The sequence below is a fragment of the Lolium perenne genome, chromosome 5 (assembly GCF_019359855.2).
Source record: "Lolium perenne isolate Kyuss_39 chromosome 5, Kyuss_2.0, whole genome shotgun sequence".
Lineage (NCBI taxonomy): Eukaryota > Viridiplantae > Streptophyta > Magnoliopsida > Poales > Poaceae > Lolium > Lolium perenne.
Genome location: NC_067248.2, coordinates 157,913,712 through 157,938,414, shown reverse-complemented (window position 1 = coordinate 157,938,414; position 24,703 = coordinate 157,913,712).

Genomic DNA, 24,703 nt, shown 5'->3' with positions numbered 1-24,703 from the left:
TTAAGTTTCGCGGTCTCTTTCTTTTGAGCCTGCATCTCATTTTGATGCTGGAGGGAAAGCTTTTCCTTATCGGCTAGGATCCAAAATAAAGGAAGTTAGTAGAGTAAAAATTGTAAAGGAAAAAAGAAATCGACAGATGCAACAAACCTTGGAGGGCTGCTGACATGGGTATACCCTTCGGGTACCCATTATTAGTATACCTGGCTTGGCTCTGCCCAATATGGAGAAGGCCCAACAAGGCAACCCGAAGAAGTAGTCGAATAGGACTCTTGTAAAACCCTAGGCTGGTTGCATATATAAAGCCATCCAGGGTACCCGAGAGAGGGGGAGACCAGATAGACAACATAGCTCCGCCTATGGCGGCACCCTGTAAAGATACATATGATCATATACTGGATTGCTAGCATCACGTAGGGATCCTCCACCGAGGGGACCCAAAGCTGGGTACGTCGTGTGTCTAATCTCGCTCCCGAAATCTCCATCGTCGCTCTCTCCCGAAACCCAAGTCTACAATACGTAGGCATTGGCGAGGTGATCCCTCGTCAATTGGCGCCGTCCGTGGGAAACGCGACGACTGGATTTTGTTATCCGGGCGGGATCCATCGAATTTATCGCCAACGACATCCGAGAAAGCTGCTCTGAGAAGAAAGATCGGATCTGGCCGACCCGTCAATTTCATCGTCAAACAACATCATGAAGACCGCTCACCAGATCAGGTTTGTACGCGAGTGCACAACAGTAACGTGCAGACATCAGAGGAATCCACTAGCAGCTACAAGATTGGACTTCGCCATGTTTCTTACAAACAAGCTAAGTATTTATACTTAATACATAACTCAATAAGATATGACTAGGCCTTCTAGTTTCCTCTCTTCATATTTTATTGGCAGCCGAGAAGCCAGCATGTGATTTTCTGGTGCTTTTTTATTCAATCCAATCTCTTGCTTGGTTTGCGTGTCCCATATGACACAATCAAACCGTGATGTACAAAGAGCAGGATCGCCGGCGCGAACGTCCGTCGCGACCATCCGACACAAATGGGATTGGAGGTTTCAGGCTCGCATGAGTTAATGATGAAAAGGATTCGGAAGAATAGATGGAAGTCAATGGGAGCTTTTACGCATCCAAAATATCAGCTTTCGGCCAGTGCTTCGAGCCAACAAAAATAATCAGGTGCTATATTTTCAGTACACTATTCTTTGCAAATTTATTTTGGGCCAAATATTTTTGGTCCGTGCTATTAGTTGCGCGCAGTTTTTTGCGCCGTAACATAACTGCAGATCGGAAATAAGCTTTGCCTACTGTGCTGTGTCGATACCGTTCGCCATCACGCGTCCACTGTCGCACACTCAACATCGCGCATTTGACATGCTCGGGGGCTCGCCCGTCGTGGATCCGCTACATCGGCTGCGTCCTCTTCATCAACTACTTTCGGGCATGCGCCACGCGACTACATCGACTGTGTCCGCCGCTCGACCTGCACGACCTGCTTTCACGTGGGCTCCGCCATGGCCGAAAAATAAGCTAAGTGTTTCTCTTCTAAAAATCAATTATTATTTACTTCCGCAACACCCGACACTCGGGATGCGTCATTACATTGTTACAGCAAGTACACTCGATTACTCGGATACTGCGAATGGATATATCTTCTCCAAATGGATTCATCTTATTCGGCACTGGATATATCTTCCCCGGCTCAGTGGATTTATTTCTTCGGCTCAATGGATTCATCTTCTTCGGCTTACTGGATTTTGTCTTCGTCGGATTCATCTTATAAGTGGATTCATATTTTACGGTTATTACTGGATTTATTTTCTTCGGGTCAATGGATTCATCCTCTATGATATTAGCGGATTCATCTTTAATATATGCTTCATATTTAATGGCGTAATCTTCAATATGGATTCATCTCAAATATTTCATCTTGGATTCATCTTCAATGACTTCATCTCTTATGGCGTTACATATCCATGGAGCCAACACTCGGAGGCTCGACAACGACTTCGCCCCTGAGCATAGCTATAACATAATATTCCAGGCGACCACTACTTCGGCACAAAGTTTTCAGCAACGCTCGGGGGCTCGACAATGACTTCGCCCCGGGTCACGACTGCAACACAATGATGCGTGCAGTAAACACACGTCCGTTGGGAACCCCAAGAGGAAGGTGTGATGCGTACAGTAGCAAGTTTTCCCTCAGAAAGAAACCAAGGTTTATCGAACCAGTAGGAGCCAAGAAGCACGTTGAAGGTTGATGGCGGCGGGATGTAGTGCGGCGCAACACCAGGGATTCCGGCGTCAACGTGGAACCTGCACAACACAACCAAAGTACTTTGCCCCAACGAAACAGTGAGGTTGTCAATCTCACCGGCTTGCTGTAACAAAGGATTAGATGTATAGTGTGGATGATGATTGTTTGCAGAAAACAGTAGAACAAGTATTGCAGTAGATTGTATTTAATGTAAAAGAATGGACCGGGGTCCACAGTTCACTAGAGGTGTCTCTCCCATAAGATAAATAGCATGTTGGGTGAACAAATTACAGTCGGGCAATTGACAAATAGAGAGAGCATGACAATGCACATACATGATATGATAAGTATAGTGATATTTAATTGGGCATTACGACAAAGTACATAGACCGCTATCCAGCATGCATCTATGCCTAAAAAGTCCACCTTCAGGTTATCATCCGAACCCCTTCCAGTATTAAGTTGCAAACAACAGACAATTGCATTAAGTATGATGCGTAATGTAATCAATAACTACATCCTCGGACATAGCATCAATGTTTTATCCCTAGTGGCAACAGCACATCCACAACCTTAGAACTTTTTGTCACTGTCCCAGATTTAATGGAGGCATGAACCCACTATCGAGCATAAATACTCCCTCTTGGAGTTAAGAGTAAAAACTTGGCCAGAGCCTCTACTAATAACGGAGAGCATGCAAGATCATAAACAACACATAGGTAATAGATTGATAATCAACATAACATAGTATTCTCTATCCATCGGATCCCGACAAACACAACATATAGCATTACAGATAGATAATCTTGATCATGTTAGGCAGCTCACAAGATCCAACAATGAAGCACATAAGGAGAAGACGACCATCTAGCTACTGCTATGGACCCATAGTCCAGGGGTGAACTACTCACTCATCACTCCGGAGGCGACCATGGCGGTGAAGAGTCCTCCTGGAGATGATTCCCCTCTCCGGCAGGGTGCCGGAGGCGATCTCCTGAATCCCCCGAGATGGGATTGGCGGCGGCATCTCAGTAAGGTTTTCCGTATCGTGGCTCTCGGTACTGGGGGTTTCGCGACGGAGGCTTTAAGTAGGCAGAAGGGCAGAGTCGGGAGAGTCACGGGGGCCCACACGCTAGGGCCGCGCGGGCCCCCTTGGGCCGCGCCGCCCTAGTGTGGCGGCGCCCCGTGGCCCCACTTCGTCTCCCCTCCGGTCTTCTGGAAGCTTCGTGTAAAAATAGGCCCCTGGGCGTTGATTTCGTCCAATTCCGAGAATATTTCCTTTGTAGGATTTCGGAAACCAAAAACAGCAGAAAACAACAACTGGCTCTTCGGCATCTCGTTAATAGGTTAGTGCCGGAAAATGCATAAATACGACATAAAGTATGCATAAAACATGTAGATATCATCAATAATGTGGCATGGAACATAACAAATTATCGATACGTCGGAGACGTATCAGCATCCCCAAGCTTAGTTCCTGCTCGTCCCGAGCAGGTAAACGATAACAAAGATAATTTCTGGAGTGACATGCCATCATAACCTTGATCATACTATTGTAAGCATATGTAATGAATGCGGCGATCAAAACAATGGTAATGACATGAGTAAACAACTGAATCATAAAGCAAAGACTTTTCATGAATAGTACTTCAAGACAAGCATCAATAAGTCTTGCATAGGAGTTAACTCATAAAGCAATAATTAAAAGTAAAAGGTATTGAAGCAACATAAAGGAAGATTAAGTTTCAGCGGTTGCTTTCAACTTATAACATGTATATCTCATGGATAGTGTCAATGTAAAGTAATATAACAAGTGCAATATGCAAGTATGTAGGAATCAATGCACAGTTCACACAAGTGTTTGCTTCTTGAGATGGAGATAAATAGGTGAACTGACTCAACATAAAAGTAAAAGAAAGGTCCTTCAAAGAGGAAAGCATCGATTGCTATATTTGTGCTAGAGCTTTTATTTTGAAAACATGAAACAATTTTGTCAACGGTAGTAATAAAGCATATGTATCATGTAAATTATATCTTACAAGTTGCAAGCCTCATGCATAGTATACTAGTAGTGCCCGCACCTTGTCCTAATTAGCTCGGATTACCAGGATTATCATCGCAATACACATGTTTTAACCAAGTGTCACAAAGGGGTACCTCTATGCCGCCTGTACAAAGGTCTAAGGAGAAAGCTCGCATTTGGATTTCTCGCTTTTGATTATTCTCAACTTAGACATCCATACCGGGACAACATAGACAACAGATAATGGACTCCTCTTTAATGCATAAGCATGTAGCAACAATTAATGTTCTCATATGAGATTTAGGATATATGTCCAAAACTGAAACTTCCACCATGATTCATGGCTTTAGTTAGCGGCCCAATGTTCTTCTCTAACATTATGCATGCTCTAACCATTTAATGAGTGGTAAATCTCCCTTACTTCAGACAAGACGAACATGCATAGCAACTCACATGATATTCAACAAAGAGTTGATGGTGTCCCCAGGAGCATGGTTATCGCACAACAAGCAACTTAATAAGAGATAAAGTGCATAAGTACATATTCAATACCACAATAGTTTTTAAGGCTATTTTGTCCCATGAGCTATATATTGCAAAAGAGAATGATGGAAAAATTTAAAGGTAGCACTCAAGCAATTTACTTTGGAATGGCGGAGAAATACCATGTAGTAGGTAGGTATGGTGGACACAAATGGCATAGTGGTTGGCTCAAGGATTTTGGATGCATGAGAAGTATTCCCTCTCGATACAAGGTTTAGGCTAGCAAGGTTATTTGAAACAAACACAAGGATGAACCGGTGCAGCAAAACTCACATAAAAGACATATTGTAAACATTATAAGACTCTACACCGTCTTCCTTGTTGTTCAAAACTCAATACTAGAAATTATCTAGACTTTAGAGAGACCAAACATGCAAACCAAATTTTAGCAAGCTCTATGTATTTCTTCATTAATAGATGCAAAGTATATGATGCAAGAGCTTAAACATGAGCACAACAATTGCCAAGTATCAAATTATTCAAGACTTTTTAGAATTACTACATGTAGCATTTCCCGATTCCAACCATATAACAATTTAACGAAGAAGATTCAACCTTCGCCATGAATACTATGAGTAAAGCCTAAGGACATATTTGTCCATATGCAACAGCGGAGCGTGTCTCTCTCCCACACAATGAATGCTAGGATCCATTTTATTCAAACAAAAACAAAAACAAGAACAAACCGACGCTCCAAGTAAAGCACATAAGATGTGATGGAATAAAAATATAGTTTCAGGGGAGGAACCTGATAATGTTGTCGATGAAGAAGGGGATGCCTTGGGCATCCCCAAGCTTAGACGCTTGAGTCTTCTTAAAATATGGGGCATCCCCAAGCTTAGAGCTTTCACTCTCCTTAATCATGTTGTATCATCTCCCTCTCTTGATCCTTGAAAACTTCCTCCACACCAAACTCGAAACAACTCATTAGAGGGTTAGTGCACAATAAAAATTTACATGTTCAGAGGTGACATAATCATTCTTAACACTTCTGGACATTGCACAAAGCTACTGGACATTAATGGATCAAAGAAATTCATCCAACATAGCAAAAGAGGCAATGCGAAATAAAAGGCAGAATCTGTCAAAACAGAACAGTTCGTAAAGACGAATTTTAAAGTGGCACCAGACTTGCTCAAATGAAAATGCCCAAATTGAATGAAAGTTGCGTACATATATGAGGATCACTCACGTAAATTGGCATAATTTTCTGAGTTACCTACAGAGAATTAGGCCCAGATTCGTGACAGCAAAGAAATCTGTTTCTGCGCAGTAATCCAAATCTAGTATGAACCTTACTATCAAAGACTTTACTTGGCACAACAATGTACAAAACTAAGATAAGGAGAGGTTGCTACAGTAGTAAACAACTTCCAAGACTCAAATATAAAATAAAAGTACTGTAGTAAAAACATGGGTTGTCTCCCATAAGCGCTTTTCTTTAACGCCTTTCAGCTAGGCGCAGAAAGTGTATATCAAGTGTTATCGAGAGATGAAGCATCAACATAGGTGTTGGGAGTTTTCTCAACTATGCATTTTATCTTATCTATGTGAGTTTTAGAGGCTCCCTTTTCATTATTCTTAGGCTTGCTATCCTCGTCAAACAAATTTTCAGGAACAAGCCAACCATAGTTATTTTCTAGAGCGTCATTCATTCCCAGGAGCTTACAAGGTATTGTTGTCTTAATCTCCCCACCATCATTAATATTATTAGTGTACCTTACTCTCTCCATATCCATTTTTTCAAGGATACTAACAAAATTGGTATAAGAGCCAAGCATATTGTATTTGATAAAGACCTTTCTAACCTCTCTTGCTACACCACCAAATTCTTTAAGAAGGGTTTCTAAAACAAAATCTTTCTTTTCCCCTTCTTCCATATCACCAAGTGTGAGAAACATGTGTTGGATTATAGGATTAAGATTAACAAATTTAGTTTCCAACATGTGAACTAAAGAAGCAGCAGCAATTTCATAAGTAGGAGCAAGTTCCACCAAGTGTCTATCTTCAAAATTTTCAGCTATACTAATATGAGTGAAAAAATCTTCTATATTATCTCTCCCAATTATAGACCCACGTCCTACCGGTATGTCTTTTAGAGTGTACTTAGGAGGAAACATGATGAAATAAACAAAAAGTAAATAAAGTAAATGCAAGTAACTAATTTTTTTTTTGTGTTTTTGATATAGAGAACAAGACAGTAAATAAAGTAAAACTAGCAACTAATTTTTTTGTGTTTTGATATAATGCAGCAAACAAAGTAGTAAATAAAATAAAGCAAGACAAAAACAAAGTAAAGAGATTGGATTGTGGAGACTCCCCTTGCAGCGTGTCTTGATCTCCCCGGCAACGGCGCCAGAAAATTAGCTTGATGCGTGCAGTTAACACACGTCCGTTGGGAACCCCAAGAGGAAGGTGTGATGCGTACAGTAGCAAGTTTTCCCTCAGAAAGAAACCAAGGTTTATCGAACCAGTAGGAGCCAAGAAGCACGTTGAAGGTTGATGGCGGCGGGATGTAGTGCGGCGCAACACCAGGGATTCCGGCGCCAACGTGGAACCTGCACAACACAACCAAAGTACTTTGCCCCAATGAAACAGTGAGGTTGTCAATCTCACCGGCTTGCTGTAACAAAGGATTAGATGTATAGTGTGGATGATGATTGTTTGCAGAAAACAGTAGAACAAGTATTGCAGTAGATTGTATTTAATGTAAAAGAATGGACCGGGGTCCACAGTTCACTAGAGGTGTCTCTCCCATAAGATAAATAGCATGTTGGGTGAACAAATTACAGTCGAACAATTGATAAATAGAGAGAGCATGACAATGCACATACATGATATGATAAGTATAGTGAGATTTAATTGGGCATTACGACAAAGTACATAGACCGCTATCCAGCATGCATCTATGCCTAAAAAGTCCACCTTCAGGTTATCATCCGAACCCCTTCCAGTATTAAGTTGCAAACAACAGACAATTGCATTAAGTATGGTGCGTAATGTAATCAATAACTACATCCTCGGTCATAGCATCAATGTTTTATCCCTAGTGGCAACAGCACATCCACAACCTTAGAACTTTTTGTCACTGTCCCAGATTTAATGGAGGCATGAACCCACTATCGAGCATAAATACTCCCTCTTGGAGTTAAGAGTAAAAACTTGGCCAGAGCCTCTACTAATAACGGAGAGCATGCAAGATCATAAACAACACATGGGTAATAGATTGATAATCAACATAACATAGTATTCTCTATCCATCGGATCCCGACAAACACAACATATAGCATTACAGATAGATGATCTTGATCATGTTAGGCAGCTCACAAGATCCAACAATGAAGCACATAAGGAGAAGACGACCATCTAGCTACTGCTATGGACCCATAGTCCAGGGGTGAACTACTCACTCATCACTCCGGAGGCGACCATGGTGGTGAAGAGTCCTCCGGGAGATGATTCCCCTCTCCGGCAGGGTGCCGGAGGCGATCTCCTGAATCCCCCGAGATGGGATTGGCGGCGGCGGCGTCTCAGTAAGGTTTTCCGTATCGTGGCTCTCGGTACTGGGGGTTTCGCGACGAAGGCTTTAAGTAGGCGGAAGGGCAGAGTCGGGAGAGTCACGGGGGCCCCACACGCTAGGGCCGCGCGGGCCCCCCTTGGGCCGCACCGCCCTAGTGTGGCGGCGCCCCGTGGCCCCACTTCGTCTCCCCTCCGGTCTTCTGGAAGCTTCGTGTAAAAATAGGCCCCTGGGCGTTGATTTCGTCCAATTCCGAGAATATTTCCTTTGTAGGATTTCTGAAACCAAAAACAGCAACTGGCTCTTCGGCATCTCGTTAATAGGTTAGTGCCGGAAAATGCATAAATACGACATAAAGTATGCATAAAACATGTAGATACCATCAATAATGTGGCATGGAACATAAGAAATTATCGATACGTCGGAGACGTATTACACAATGTCTAAGCAACAATCATGACATCACCTCAGCAGTGCTCGGGGGCTCGGCTGTTTCTCAATCAACAATTTGGCGGCATCCACTTTTGCCACTTGGTGGTTTCTATTTCGGCTAGACTTCTTCTTTGCACTCGAAGACTTCATCGCGCATCGACTCTGTCGTGCCCAATAAGCTAAGTGTTTCTTTATTTCACACAAAGTTGATTATCATTTATTTTCGCCGCACCCGACACTCGGGGGCTCCGCTGTATAGATTCAATCTACATCTCAGGTAGACAAAAGAAGAACTGCGCCAAGGAAAAACTATATCAACAAAGGACCCGATAAAAAATTCTTCAAGGAACCCGACGAAATCTTCGTTAGGGAGGAACCCGACGAAATCTTCTTCCGGGAAGAACTCGACGAAATCTTCTTCAGGGAGGAACCCGATGAAATCTTGAGAGAACCCGACGAAATTTTCTTCAAGAGAGAACCCGACAAATTTTCTTCAAAAAGGAGGACCCGAAGAATTGTCCTCGAGGAGGAACTCGACGAAAATTTCATCAAGGGGGAACTCGACGAAAATTTCTTCGAGAAAGAACACGACAAAAAAAAAGAGGGAGGAAAAATTTTCGAGTCCATATACTCTTTATTTATTCCAATTGCATATTCAAGGAAAAACATACTTCAAGGGAGTCGATAAAGAAAGTTGAGCCTGCACCCAAGTGCAAACACTTGGCTGTAGCCTCGGGGGCTACTCCCATCGGGAGCGCTGGTTGCGCACCCGAAGAAATAAAATTCAATATAGCAAGTCAATATAGGAGGAGCATCAAGATCCTATTCGACAAAAATATAGCATTCCATTAGCCGAACAAAAGGCACTCGACAATATATTCTCAGAGCGCTTCAGTCGCGAATTAATCTCTGAATGCCGCAATACTTTGCGAAGGTAAGTGATGTCTACGCCCTCTCCTTTTCCTGTAGACAGTGTTGGGCCTCCAAGAGCAGAGGTTTGTAGATCAGCAGCAAGTTTTCCCTTAAGTGGATCACCCAAGGTTTATCGAACTCAGGGAGGAAGAGGTCAAAGATATCCCTCTCATGCAACCCTGCAACCACAAAGCAAGAAGTCTCTTTTGTCCCCAACACACCTAATAGGTGCACTAGTTCGGCGAAGAGATAGTGAAATACAGGTGGTGTAAATAAGCAGTAGCAACGGCACCAGAAAAGTGCTTTGCCCAGGACAGTAAACAAGCAGTAGTAATGCAGCAGTAGTAACGCAGTAAAACAGTAAACAAGCAGCGATAGCAGTATTTAGGAACAAGGCCTAGGGATCAGACTTTCACTAGTGGACACTCTCAACATTGATCACATAACAGAATAGATAAATGCATACTCTACACTCTTGTTGGATGACGAACACCATTGCGTAGGATTACACGAACCCTCAATGCCGGAGTTAACAAGCTCCACAATTCAATGTTCATATTTAAATAACCTTAGAGTGCATGAAAGATCAACACGACTAAACCAAGTACTAACATAGCATGCACACTGTCACCTTCACGCTATGTAGGAGGAATAGATCACATCAATACCATCATAGCAATAGTTAACTTCATAATCTACAAGAGATCATAATCATAGCCTACGCCAAGTACTAACACGGATGCACACACCTTGTCACCCATTACACCGTGCGGGAGGAATAAAACTACTTTAATAACATCACTAGAGTAGCACAGAGAAATTATGATACAAAACACAGTGCAATCATAAAGAGATATAAATAAGCACTTCACTATGCCATTCATAACAGTGAATAAGTATTCTGTGAAATATAGCCTAAGAGACCCACACGGTGCACACACTGTCACCTTTACACACGTGGGACAAGGAGTCTCCGGAGATCACATAAGTAAAACCCACTTGACTAGCATAATGACATCTAGATTACAAGCATCATCATATGAATCTCAATCATGTAAGGCAGCTCATGAGATTATTGTATTGAAGTACATAGGAGAGAGATGAACCACATAGCTACCGGTACAGCCTCGAGCCTCGATGGAGAACTACTCCCTCCTCATGGGAGACAGCAGCGTTGATGAAGATGGCGGTGGTGTCGATGGAGAAGCCTTCCGGGGGCACTTCCCCGTCCCGGCGGCGTGCCGGAACAGAGACGCCTGTCCCCCAGATCTTGGCTTCGCGATGGCGGCGGCTCTGGAAGGTTTCTCGTACCGTGGCTTTTCCGTCTCGAGGTTTTAGGTCCAGGGGCTTTATATAGGCGAAGAGGCGGCGTCAGAAGGTCGAAGGGGCGCCGACACTATAGGGCGGCGCGGCCAGGGCCTGGGCCGCGCCGGCCTATGGTCTGGGTGGCCTGTGGCCCCCCTCTGGTCCTTCCCGGGTGTTCTGGAAGCTTCGTGGAAAAATAGGATGCTGGGCGTTGATTTCGTCCGATTCCGAGAATATTTCGTTACTAGGATTTCTGAAACCAAAAACAGCAGAAAACAGCAACTGGCCTTTCGGCATCTCGTCAATAGGTTAGTTCCAGAAAACGCATAAATATGACATAAAATGTGCATATAACATGTAGATATCATCAATAATGTGGCATGGAACATAAGAAATTATCGATACGTCGGAGATGTATCAGCATCCCCAAGCTTAGTTTCTGCTTGTCCCGAGCAGGTAAACGATAACAAGGATAATTTCTGGAGTGACATGCCATCATAACTTTGATCATACTATTGTAAACACATGTAATGAATGCAGCGATCAAAACAATGGTAATGACATGAGTAAACAAATGAATCATAAGGCAAAGACTTTTCATGAATAGTACTTCAAGACAAGCATCAATAAGTCTTGCATAAGAGTTAACTCATAAAGCAATAATTCATAGTAAAAGCATTGAAGCAACACAAAGGAAGATTAAGTTTCAGCGGTTGCTTTCAACTTGTAACATGTATATCTCATGGATATTGTCAACATAGAGTAATATAATAAGTGCAATATGCAAGTATGTAGGAATCAATGCACAGTTCACACAAGTGTTTGCTTCTTGAGATGGAGAGAAATAGGTGAACTGACTCAACAATAAAAGTAAAAGAATGGTCCTTCAAAGAGGAAAGCATCGATTGCTATATTTGTGCTAGAGCTTTGATTTTGAAAACAAGAAACAATTTTGTCAACGGTAGTAATAAAGCATATGTATCATGTAAATTATATCTTACAAGTTGCAAGCATCATGCATAGTATACTAATAGTGCCCGCACCTTGTCCTAATTAGCTTGGACTACCGGATCATCGCAATGCACATGTTTTAACCAAGTGTCACAATGGGGTACCTCTATGCCGCCTGTACAAAGGTCTAAGGAGAAAGCTCGCATTGGATTTCTCGCTATTGATTATTCTCAACTTAGACATCCATACCGGGATAACATAGACAACAGATAATGGACTCCTCTTTTATGCATAAGCATGTAGCAACAATTAATTTTTCTCATACGAGATTGAGGATATATGTCCAAAACTGAAACTTCCACCATGGATCATGGCTTTAGTTAGCGGCCCAATGTTTTTCTCTAACAATATGCATGCTCCAACCATAAGGTGGTAGATCGCTCTTACTTCAGACAAGACGAACATGCATAGCAACTCACATGAAATTCAACAAAAGGTAGTTGATGGTGTCCCCAGTGAACATGGTTATCGCACAACGAGCAACTTAATAAGAGATAAAGTGCATAAGTACATATTCAATACCACAATAGTTTTTAGGCTATCTGTCCCATGAGCTATATATTGTAAAGGTGAAGAATGGAAATTTAAAGGTAGCACTCAAGCAATTTACTTTGGAATGGCGGAGAAATACCATGTAGTAGGTAGGTATGGTGGACACAAATGGCATAGTGGTTGGCTCAAGTATTTTGGATGCATGAGAAGTATTCCCTCTCGATACAAGGTTTAGGCTAGCAAGGCTATTTGGAACAAACACAAGGATGAAGCGGTGCAGCAAAACTCACATAAAAGACATATTGAAAACATTATAAGACTCTACACCGTCTTCCTTGTTGTTCAAACTCAATACTAGAAATTATCTAGACTTTAGAGAGACCAAATATGCAAACCAAATTTTAGCATGCTCTATGTATTTCTTCATTAATGGGTGCAAAGCATATGATGCAAGAGCTTAAACATGAGCACAACAATTGCCAAGTATCACATTACCCAAGACATTTTAGCAATTACTACATGTATCATTTTCCAATTCCAACCATATAACAATTTAACGAAGAAGAAACTTCGCCATGAATACTATGAGTAGAAACTAAGGACATACTTGTCCATATGCAACAGCGGAGCGTGTCTCTCTCCCACACAAAGAATGCTAGGATCCATTTTATTCAAACAAAAACAAAAACAAAAGCACACAGACGCTCCAAGTAAAGTACATAAGATGTGACCGAATAAAAATATAGTTTCAAGGGAGGAACCTGATAAATTTGTCGATGAAGAAGGGGATGCCTTGGGCATCCCCAAGCTTAGATGCTTGAGTCTTCTTGAAATATGCAGGGATGAACCACCGGGGCATCCCCAAGCTTAGAGCTTTCACTCTTCTTGATCATAGTATATCATCCTCCTCTCTTGACCCTTGAAAACTTCCTTCACACCAAACTTCTCATAAACTTCATTAGAGGGGTTAGTACATAATCAAAAACTCACATGTTCAGAGGTGACACAATCATTCTTAACACTTCTGGACATTGCTCAAAGCTACTGGAAGGTAATGGAACAAAGAAATCCACCCAACACAGCGAAAGAAGCAATGCGAAATAAAAGGCAGAATCTGTCAAAACAGAACAGTCCGTAAAGACGAATTTTTAATAAATACTTCCGTTGCTCAGATCAGAAAACTCAAAACTAATGAAAGTTGCGTACATATCTGAGGAACACGCACGTAAATTGGCATATTTTTCTGAGTTACCTACAGAGAAAACAGCCCAGATTTGTGACAGATAGAAATCTGTTTCTGCGCAGAAATCCAAATCTAGTATCAACCTTCGATTAGAGGCTTCACTTGGCACAACAAAACACAAAACTAAGATAAGGAGAGGTTGCTACAGTAGTAAACAACTTCCAAGACACAAATATAAAACAAAGTACTGTAGCAAAATAACACATGGATTATCTCCCAAGAAGTTCTTTCTTTATAGCCATTAAGATGGGCTCAGCAGTTTTTAATGATGCACTCATAAGAAATAGTAGTTGAAGCGAAAGAGAGCATCCAGAGGCAAATTCAAAACACATTTAAGTCTAACATGCTTCCTATGCATAGGGATCTTGTAAATAAACAAGTTCATGAAGAGCAAAGTAACAAGCATAGGAAGATAAAACAAGTGTAGCTTCAAAAATTTCAGCACATAGAGAGGTGTTTTAGTAACATGAAAATTTCTACGACCATATTTTCCTCTCTCATAATAACTTTCAGTAGCAACATGAGCAAACTCAACAATGTAACTATCACATAAAGCATTCTTATCATGAGTCTCATGCATAAAATTATTACTCTCCACATAAGCATAATCAATTTTATTAGTACTAGTGGGAGCAAATTCAACAAAGTAGCTATCATTATTATTCTCATCATCAAATATAGGAGGCATATTGTAATCATAATCAAATTCACCCTCCATAACAGGTGGTAACAAAAGACTACTATCATTATAATCATCATAAATGGGAGGCAAAGTATCATCAAAGTAAATTTTCTCCTCAATTCTTGGGGGACTAAAAAGATCAAGCTCATCAAAACCAGCTTCCCCAAGCTTAGAATTTTCCATAGCATTAGCAACAATAGTGTTCAAAGCATTCATATTAATAACATTCCCATTAGTATGCATATAAAGTTCCATGGGTTTTTTAATTCTCTCTTCAAACACATCATGTCCTAATTCAAGATAAAGTTCATAAAGATCTCTCATATTTTTGTTGTTTTCCATTATGCCTAACTAGTGTAAACAAGAAACAAAAAGTTGCAATTGCAGGATCTAAAGGAAATAGCTTCGAGCACAAACACAATGGTGCCAGAAAAGTATCTATTACTGAACCGAAGTATGAGTGCCTTTTACCTTTCCTCCCCGGCAACGGCGCCAGAAAATAGCTTGATGTCTACGCCCCCTCCTTTTCCTGTAGACAGTGTTGGGCCTCCAAGAGCAGAGGTTTGTAGATCAGCAGCAAGTTTTCCCTTAAGTGGATCACCCAAGGTTTATCGAACTCAGGGAGGAAGAGGTCAAAGATATCCCTCTCATGCAACCCTGCAACCACAAAGCAAGAAGTCTCTTGTGTCCCCAACACACCTAATAGGTGCACTAGTTCGGCGAAGAGATAGTGAAATACAGGTGGTGTAAATAAGCAGTAGCAACGGCACCAGAAAAGTGCTTTGCCAGGACGATAAACAAGCGGTAGTAACGCAGCAGTAGTAACACGGTAAAACAGTAAACAAGCAGCGATAGCAGTATTTAGGAACAAGGCCTAGGGATCAGACTTTCACTAGTGGACACTCTCAACATTGATCACATAACAGAATAGATAAATGCATACTCTACACTCTTGTTGGATGACGAACACCATTGTGTAGGATTACACGAACCCTCAATGCCGGAGTTAACAAGCTCCACAATTCAATGTTCATATTTAAATAACCTTAGAGTGCATGAAAGATCAACACGACTAAACCAAGTACTAACATAGCATGCACACTGTCACCTTCACGCTATGTAGGAGGAATAGATCACATCAATACCATCATAGCAATAGTTAACTTCATAATCTACAAGAGATCATAATCATAGCCTACGCCAAGTACTAACACGGATGCACACACTGTCACCATTACACCGTGCAGGAGGAATAAAACTACTTTAATAACATCACTAGAGTAGCACACAGATAAATTGTGATACAAAACACATTGCAATCATAAAGAGATATAAATAAGCACTTCACTATGCCATTCATAACAGTGAATAAGTATTCTGTGAAATATAGCCTAAGAGACCCACACGGTGCACACACTGTCACCTTTACACACGTGGGACAAGGAGTCTCCGGAGATCACATAAGTAAAACCCACTTGACTAGCATAATGACATCTAAATTACAAGCATCATCATATGAATCTCAATCATGTAAGGCAGCTCATGAGATTATTGTATTGAAGTACATAGGAGAGAGATGAACCACATAGCTACCGGTACAGCCCCGAGCCTCGATGGAGAACTACTCCCTCCTCATGGGAGACAGCAGCGTTGATGAAGATGGCGGTGGTGTCGATGGAGAAGCCTTCCGGGGGCACTTCCCCGTCCCGGCGGCGTGCCGGAACAGAGACTCCTGTCCCCCAGATCTTGGCTTCGCGATGGCGGCGGCTCTGGAAGGTTTCTCGTACCGTGGCTTTTCCGTCTCGAGGTTTTAGGTCCAGGGGCTTTATATAGGCGAAGAGGCGGCGTCAAAAGGTCGAAGGGGCGCCGACACTATAGGGTGGCGCGGCCAGGGCCTGGGCCGCGCCGGCCTATGGTCTGGGTGGCCTGTGGCCCCCCTCTGGTCCTTCCCGGGTGTTCTGGAAGCTTCGTGGAAAAATAGGATGCTGGGCGTTGATTTCGTCCGATTCCGAGAATATTTCGTTACTAGGATTTCTGAAACCAAAAACAGCAGAAAACAGCAACTGGCCTTTCGGCATCTCGTCAATAGGTTAGTTCCAGAAAGCGCATAAATATGACATAAAATGTGCATATAACATGTAGATATCATCAATAATGTGGCATGGAACATAAGAAATTATCGATACGTCGGAGACGTATCAGTAAGTCCCCAGGATCCGTCCTGCGCGGCGTGGCACCGCCTCTGACGGCGCTTTGCTACTTTTTTCCATATCAACATATACGAAGAAAAATCCTAACGGACGCGTTAGGTACCCGATAAAACATGACTGGAATTCGGCATCTGGTAAGACCTTAAGCGGCACATGTCGAATTACGCCAGTATCCCGAATTCATGTCTGGGGACGCGAGTTTGAAGTAGGTTTATACGGATTTCCACAAGTGCATTAACTGGTACCCGAGCTTTCGGATGAACCAGTCCTATTTACCAATATCCCTGTGCAATATAGAAGTCGAGAAAAATATAGTGTTTCCGTGCACTCGAAATATATGAAAAACAAAGAAATGAAGTCTGGAGATTTCATTCGATTTCATCTTATTCTGAGACTCAAATAAATATAGCAAAGTTGTTTACCCAAAGCTTCGGCTTCATGAAGAAAAATGTATATCAAAATAAGACAAGATAGCAAAATAGTTTTATTCGACCCGAGTTTTTGTGTTTTTATCTTGCAGGTAAATATATAAAGGTTTGTAGACTCAACTCGATTCTGCGATTCGAGTGGAGCCAACTCCCATCGGGAGTGCTGGATTTCATTAAGTCCTCTAACAGGAGTCGATAAAAAGAGGGGCTGCGCCCAGAAGTACAGTCAAGTTCTTCATCGAGTAGTACAACTTGAGTCTATGTCCAAGTGCAAGCACTTGCCCATAGACTCGGGGGCTACTCCCATCGGGAGTGCTGATCACGCACCCGATAGAAAACTAATTTCGAGACATTATCTACGCTACACATGATCTACGACATGGACCTCGCCTTGTATTTCTTCGACTTCGGAGATGATTATGCTTGGAGTCTCTATGCAAGTCTTCGACGGACACTCGGGGGCTACTGACATGGGTATACCCTTCGGGTACCCATTATTAGTATACCTGGCTTGGCTCGGCCCAATATGGAGAAGGCCCAACAAGGCAACCCGAAGAAGTAGTCGTCTAGGACTCTTGTAAAACCCTAGCCTGGTTGCATATATAAAGCCATCCAGGGTACCCGAGAGAGGGAGAGACTAGATAGACAACATAGCTCCGCCTATGGCGTCACCCTGTAAAGATACATATGATCATATACTGGATTGCTCGCATCACGTAGGGATCCTCCACCGAGGGGACCCGAAGCTGGTTACGTCGTGTGCCTAATCTCGCTCCCGAAATCTCCATCATCGCTCTCTCCCGAAACCCAAGTCTACAATACGTAGGCATTGGCGAGGTGATCCCTCATCTGCTGCGATTCGGCTGATGAGCTCATCATGCGGGGAAGCTTCCGGAAGCGCGGCTGCACAAAAGAAACTGATTAGTAATGTTCTACAGAAGCAAAAACGGTACGAAAGAAAACGATTAGCTCAAATAAACCTCGGCACTGACTGTGGGCAAGCTGAAGTGCGGCATAAGCCTCAGTGAGGTCGCGGTGCTCCCACAGCAGCTGCTCGAACGGCTTTTTGCGCGATTCCAACACGCCCTTCAAGAGTTAAAAGAAACCGTGAGGGATGCCGACTTTTGAAGGCAAGTTTTACGCTAAGTACTGCATACTTAACCCGAAAATCGGGGACTATGTATGCCGGTTTTTTGAGCAGTTTCGCGCTAAGTACTGCATACTTAACCCGAAACCGTGAGGGATGCCGGTTTTTTTCAAATGTTTTTAATTTCTCCTCCGTATTTTGGTTTGTAATTCACATGTTGCAACACAAACTTGTGTGGTGACTGCTGTGCAACTTGCAGCGTTGCAAAGTTGTGACAAGTGAGGTAGAGGAAGATGATGATGAGAACCCCACGAAGCAGGATGGTAATATCTATACATTTTCATTTTGGGTATGACTAGTATCATTTGTCAAATGAAATAAATCCTTTTCATCCTTTTTAGAACTTTGTTACGGTGTTTTCCTACAGAGAGGAAAGGTGTTCCAGATTTCTGGCTTACTGCCATGAAGAACTATCAAAACGCGCAAGCTTTCCGTTTTCTTAGGAACCCCCCCCCCCCCCCCCCCCGTCTTTGGAGGTGAGGACACGTTAGTTTGTTGATCGTCCCCCCTCTTCTGAACTGTCAATGTTCTGTGTCCATAGTAGAACTTGAGGGACAATTAAGTGCATGAATTTCTTTGTTGCTAATAATACTGTCATTAATCTTTTATTATTTATTTATTTTTGTGTTTAGATATATGAGAGTGATGAGGAAGCTCTCAAGTATCTCGAAGACATCAAATGGTGCAGACTTGATCGTCCAAGGAAATTCAGGATTGAGAACCAACCTGAGGTTGGATGGTTAGGAGGTGTAATATCCCAGGTATTGGGGTTGCAAAAATAGAGGAAACATATGTGTGCATTGCATTCATGCATAGAAAATCTGGGGAATTTTTGCGCTTTAAAGTAAAACAGTCACAGTAACTGAAGTTTCACTTGATCTTGGTGGAATTGAAGTAGCTCATCAAGTCAAGTGCTATAAACCTCAATGTGACTTTGCTAAAACCTTGTTTTGGGTAGAGATAAGTTGATCTAAGGGGTTAGATCAAATGGAACTAATAATCAACACAACAACACTTTACTCAGTGATCAATTACTTGATCTTATTAAAGATCACAACATGGTATTCCTTGCCATAACCTATGAACATCCATTTAATTGGAAAATCAAGTAACAATAAATGAAGAAACCATTCTTCACTTATCTTTTCCATGTCCTAAGACTAATCTAGGAACCTATCATGAACCTCATGATATTCATTCTACTTTAATTTTGGAAACAAGACAAGGAGATCCAACTAAGGAATATATATCCTTCTCTATTCCATATTATTATACATCAAACTTAGAGAAGTGGGAGTTCTATGTTACTTATTAGAGAAGCAATTGAAAACCTTAAGCTAAAACCTTGGATATACATCCATGTATTCCAACCATCACTTTGAAGAGAAACCCTAGGATATTATTCCAGACCATTCCTAGGGAGATAACCCAATTATATTAAACATAGATATTAATGACCACATCATTCTCTATGGAGCCTAACCTTAGGTTAGTATTGAAGACCTTTCCAAATGAGAGAGATCAATCATACAAATCATAGCTTTATCTAGTTAAGAATAAAGGACAACCATTGAACTAGAGTATTAGGAGTACACCATACCCTAGAATAAACCATTCCTTTACAAGAGAGCTCAAGTTATGGTGTTACACTCAAGTTAATGAGGCAACACTTAGACTTGGGGATGAGAACTATCTGTATAACAAGATGATCATATCATCATTGATTAAGTAGAACCTTAACATAATATCTCAGGCATTCTCCTGGGATATAAACTTTAGAGGCAACCATAGTAGTTCCATTCCAGAAGGTAAATTAGAAGTACTATACCCTATCTGATCAAGACAATGCTTGATCATGGAAGTGAGAAACCTATTTAATGAGAGATACCCTAGGAAGCCAAACCTTGATCATTATAAATTGAGTGATGATCATAAACCCTAAGAACTTGAGGTAGAAGGGATTTAGAACAAGTTGATCATGCTTAAACAATGATCATGCTCTTGAGGTATGTGAGGATAAGTTAAATCCTAATAGAATTAGTAGATGTTATTCACCACATGAAATCATAGGGAGATCACTAGTAATCAAATCCAGGCTTATATCCCAACCTTAACTTGTGAATCACTTGGTGATCATAAGTAGAATCTTATCACATCTATATTCCATTTACTCCTCTATTAAAGGACCTAAGAAAATCTTAGAGTAAAACTCCATACTTTATATGGTGAGAAACCATACATCCATATGACCAAAGTTAACTATAAAAAAACTATAAAACCCTAATACATTGGAGCTCACCTAAAATAATATGCAAGTAACTAAATCAAGATCCTAGAAATAATTTGGTACTTAAAGCCCTGCCATTTGGCCATCTCCTTGAATTATAAAAAAACATTTGGAATTTCAAAAGAAAGAGAATGGAAGATTATAATTATTATCTTACATATTTGAATTATTGTGTATGTTGAACCTATCATTATATTAACAATCAAAATAGTACGTCTCAAGTAGAATTATTACTTAAGAGGTAATTGCCAAGTAAGTAGTATTTACAAATACCTGCAAGGCAGAATTGAATTCAAATTTGAATTCAACAAATAAGAATACAAAACAGAAAATAAAGAAGAAAAAGAAAAGAGGAGAAAAACCACCTGGAGCTTACCTGGCTGTGGCAGCCCAGCAGCAGCCCATGGTCCAGCCCAGCGAGCAGCCCAAACCGCAGCCCACACGCCAGCCCAGCAAACCAGCGTAACCCTTCGAAAAATATCAACGAGGGAGGAAGTCATCCTCATCCTCTCCCCGCGCATGGTCGACAGCACGAAGCCGTGCTCGGCTTCGTCGCGGCGCTGGCGTCCTCTCCTTCCTCGACGACGTGACGAGGCGTGTTCTGGCGCCTATAAAAGCTCCCGCACGAACTCCATCTTCGGTTTGCTTCCTCCTCTGCTCCAATTCCGCCCATTACCGAAACCCTAGCCGCCCGGCCATCGACCATCACCGCCGGTGGAGACCACCCCGAGCCTCGCCGTGACTACCATTAGAATCGCCATGGTCGACTTGTTCATCCTGCAGGAGGAATCGGGCCGCAGTGACCGAAATCGGCGCCGACGACCTCAACTCCCCGACGGCCGGAGCTGGCAATTCCGGCGATGCCGACCTCCTCTCGCCTCACCACCAAGCTCATCGTGATCCTGGTGAGCCACTGAACTTCCAGAGCATCCTAGCCCTCTCGATTACGCCCTTAATCGTGCTCGCGCCGGTAGCCTGCGAGCGCCACCGCTCGGCCTCGCCGTCGCGGTTGCTCCGGCGACCATTAGGGGGTGGCGCCGCCACCACTAGCATCATCTCGGTGTGCTGATTCCAGCGAGTACCCGCGCAGCCCCGCGGGAACGCTCTAGCTCCGGCGACCATCGCCACTGGCCGCCGGTGAGGGCCTTGGTTGCCACCTCACCGCCACGGGGGCAGCCAACGTGGCGACTGGCCCACTGGTCAGTGTCTTCGTGGGTAAGAAGCCCGGGTAGATTAAGTTATTTCATTTAAATTCAAATTCCAGAAAATACCTGCAACTTCGAAATAATTTAGACAATTCATTATAACTCAGAAAAATATAATTAAGATATCAAAATTCTTAGAAAAGAAAACTCTATCCAATAAAAATATAATATGAAATTTTTATTTTTAATAAAAATTCAATTATTAAATACTTATTAATTAAGCATTTTACTTTAATTCTTACTTGAATTAAAATCCAATAATTAGGAAAAATTCTCCAAATTAAAGAAAACCAGTAACTAAATAAAGAAAACATTAAAACTAATTTTCTTTATTTATTTATTGTGTTAAATCCTTATTAAAAGGATTTAAACCCTAATTAATAATTACCTTAACTATTAATTCTTTAAAATAATAAAAGGACAAATCCAATATTATTTCTATTTCAAAGATATTAATAACTTCAACTTTATTAATGAAGTTATTAATCCAAGATTTTAGGGTACTTAGAAAACCCTAGTTCCATAAGAGAGAAAACTAGAAACCTATCATTTCATGAGAAACCCTAAAACCCTAACTCCATTAGGAACCCTAGTTCCATTATTACATGTGAACCTTAAATTGCTTCTAACCTAAACCCAAGGTTAGAACATGTGATCATGGTACTTTCCTTTCAAAACATAGAACCATAATAGCAATTACATACTTGCCATGCCACATAAAATTGTAGGAGCCCTATTATCAATAATTTGGTAGTCCATGTAGGCATACCTATTCAACCCAGTTAATCAAAGTAGGGTCAACCATGTGTAAACCCTAGATCCTATTACCCAAAGCCATCAACCTTACCTATCCATGCTTAGCATCACACCATTGTGATGAACTCCAATAGCCACCATGCCAATATTGTGCATCCTATTCCATACTCACTAAACCCTATTAGTGTGAGATAATTATTAAACATCCTATTTAGGAAACCACCATTCCTTACTTAGTGAATCCAATAACAAAACCTAGACAACCTCAACCTTAATTGTAATACTACTTATTAATTAAGAAGTATGTTCTTCAAAGGTTACTCTTTTGAAGAAAATAAGGAATCATCATCAACCCTGCTTATAGGACATATAAACCCTAGCTAGCTATCACCAATAAGATGAAACAGTCCTGATAGCAACCTTGTATGAATAATTGCTTAGGATGCCTAGGCTTAACTCAACCTTACCAACCCTAGGTGTTGATGAATCCAACATTGTCGAGATCCATCTAATACTTACTCCAGAAACTAGATGAAACCATAATCAACCATAGAACCCCATCAATCTAATTATCATACTTGTTCTTTATTCAAGAACTTGTTCTTCAAAAGTTATTCTTTTGAAATATATAATAAATAATCATCAACCATGCACTATAGGACTTAAAATTGACAACTGCTCTTTACTTATTATACAACTGTTATTCCTAGGTGCGTATGATTATTACTATGCATTTTACCACTTACTTATGATTCTCAAACAATACAAACCTGAATAAGAACCTTGTTTGTGAATTACTCTAAAAGTGCAACACACCCTGAACTAATCATTACCACTCACTAATCCTAAATCATCGGGGTTAGGTCACGTTTAGGGCGATTGCATCTCATACTTAGGCATTATTGCATCCTTGCCAATCTTTTAAACATCGTCCTTACCGGACGATGATGCTATTTCAGAATTTGGAGTTATTGCGTATCGAAGACCTTGTCTGCATAATCTTGCAGCCAAGAAAGGCAAGTTCATCGCTTGCTCATGTCATTTGAGTATTTTTACCAAATTACTTGCAAAGTACTAGGTTTATCACTATTGCATAAAAAAGCAAAACCACTATTTTCATAACTATGAATATGACCATGTGGTGGGCAATGGAACCATGGATTGTGTTGATATGGTGGAGGTTCCATTGCAAGGGTTTATATCTATCTAGGATTAAACAACAAATGTCGCCAGTGATTCTTGTGCCGTAATACCCGTGTTAACCATAAGATCTGGAGTGGGACGGAATAGTCAACCGTATTTCCACCTCTTGTACATCAACGGATGCGCTTACCATAGCGGTTGTATCTTGCGGAGCAATTGGTGGGTGGGGAGCCCCTTCTAATTCCCCACGGTATAGCTTTTGCTTACCGTAGCGGTTGCTGCTTGCGGAACAATTGGTGGGTGGGGATCCCCTTCTAATTCCCCACGGTAATGTGGTCTATGATGGGTTGCAGCTACCGGCGAAGGAGTTTGGTTCGATCCCAGACTGTCATCGTGGTCGGGGTCCACCCTGAAATATGGGAATAATGGGACCGGCGAGGACCCAGGGTCGGGGTTTGCAACAAAGGGTGGGTGTGCGAGGTAGCGGAGGAATATAGTTGGCTATGACCTTATACCGGGCCTCACACCAAAGGAAGTGTGGACGGGAAGATCACCCGGTTGGCACCAAGGTTAAGATCTCTTATGGGTAAAGCAACACACCTCTGCAGAGTGTAATGAACCGTGACCTGTCACTCCCTGTTCCGGGATATGGAACTGCGAACGCGGCCGGAAAGGAACTCCATGAAGTTCTAGTAAACCGGTGAAGGCTGACGGACATAGTTCTTCTGAATAAAAGCAACCTTTTGAAGAAATGGTTATGAAAACCTGCATTGGTATTAGACTTTCTGGTCTAATGCTGTAGCTAGTGCATTAAACACCTCTTTCCTATAATGAACTTGTTGAGTACGCTCGTACTCATCCCACTCTTAAATCCCCTACTTAGATATGGAGGCCTCGAAGGAGGATCTACAGTGCAACTCGAAGGTCGAGGAGTCAACAACTACTTCAAGAGACAGGAACCTGTCAGAAGAGTCAGATACCACATCCAACAAGGAGAAAACCTAGTTTAGCCATAGAAGGGAACTAGCTTCCTTAACCTAGCTCCTATTTAGCTAGAATCTATTAATAGCCTCTATAGCTAGTTGAATACTCTACAAATAGAGTTCGTGATAAGAC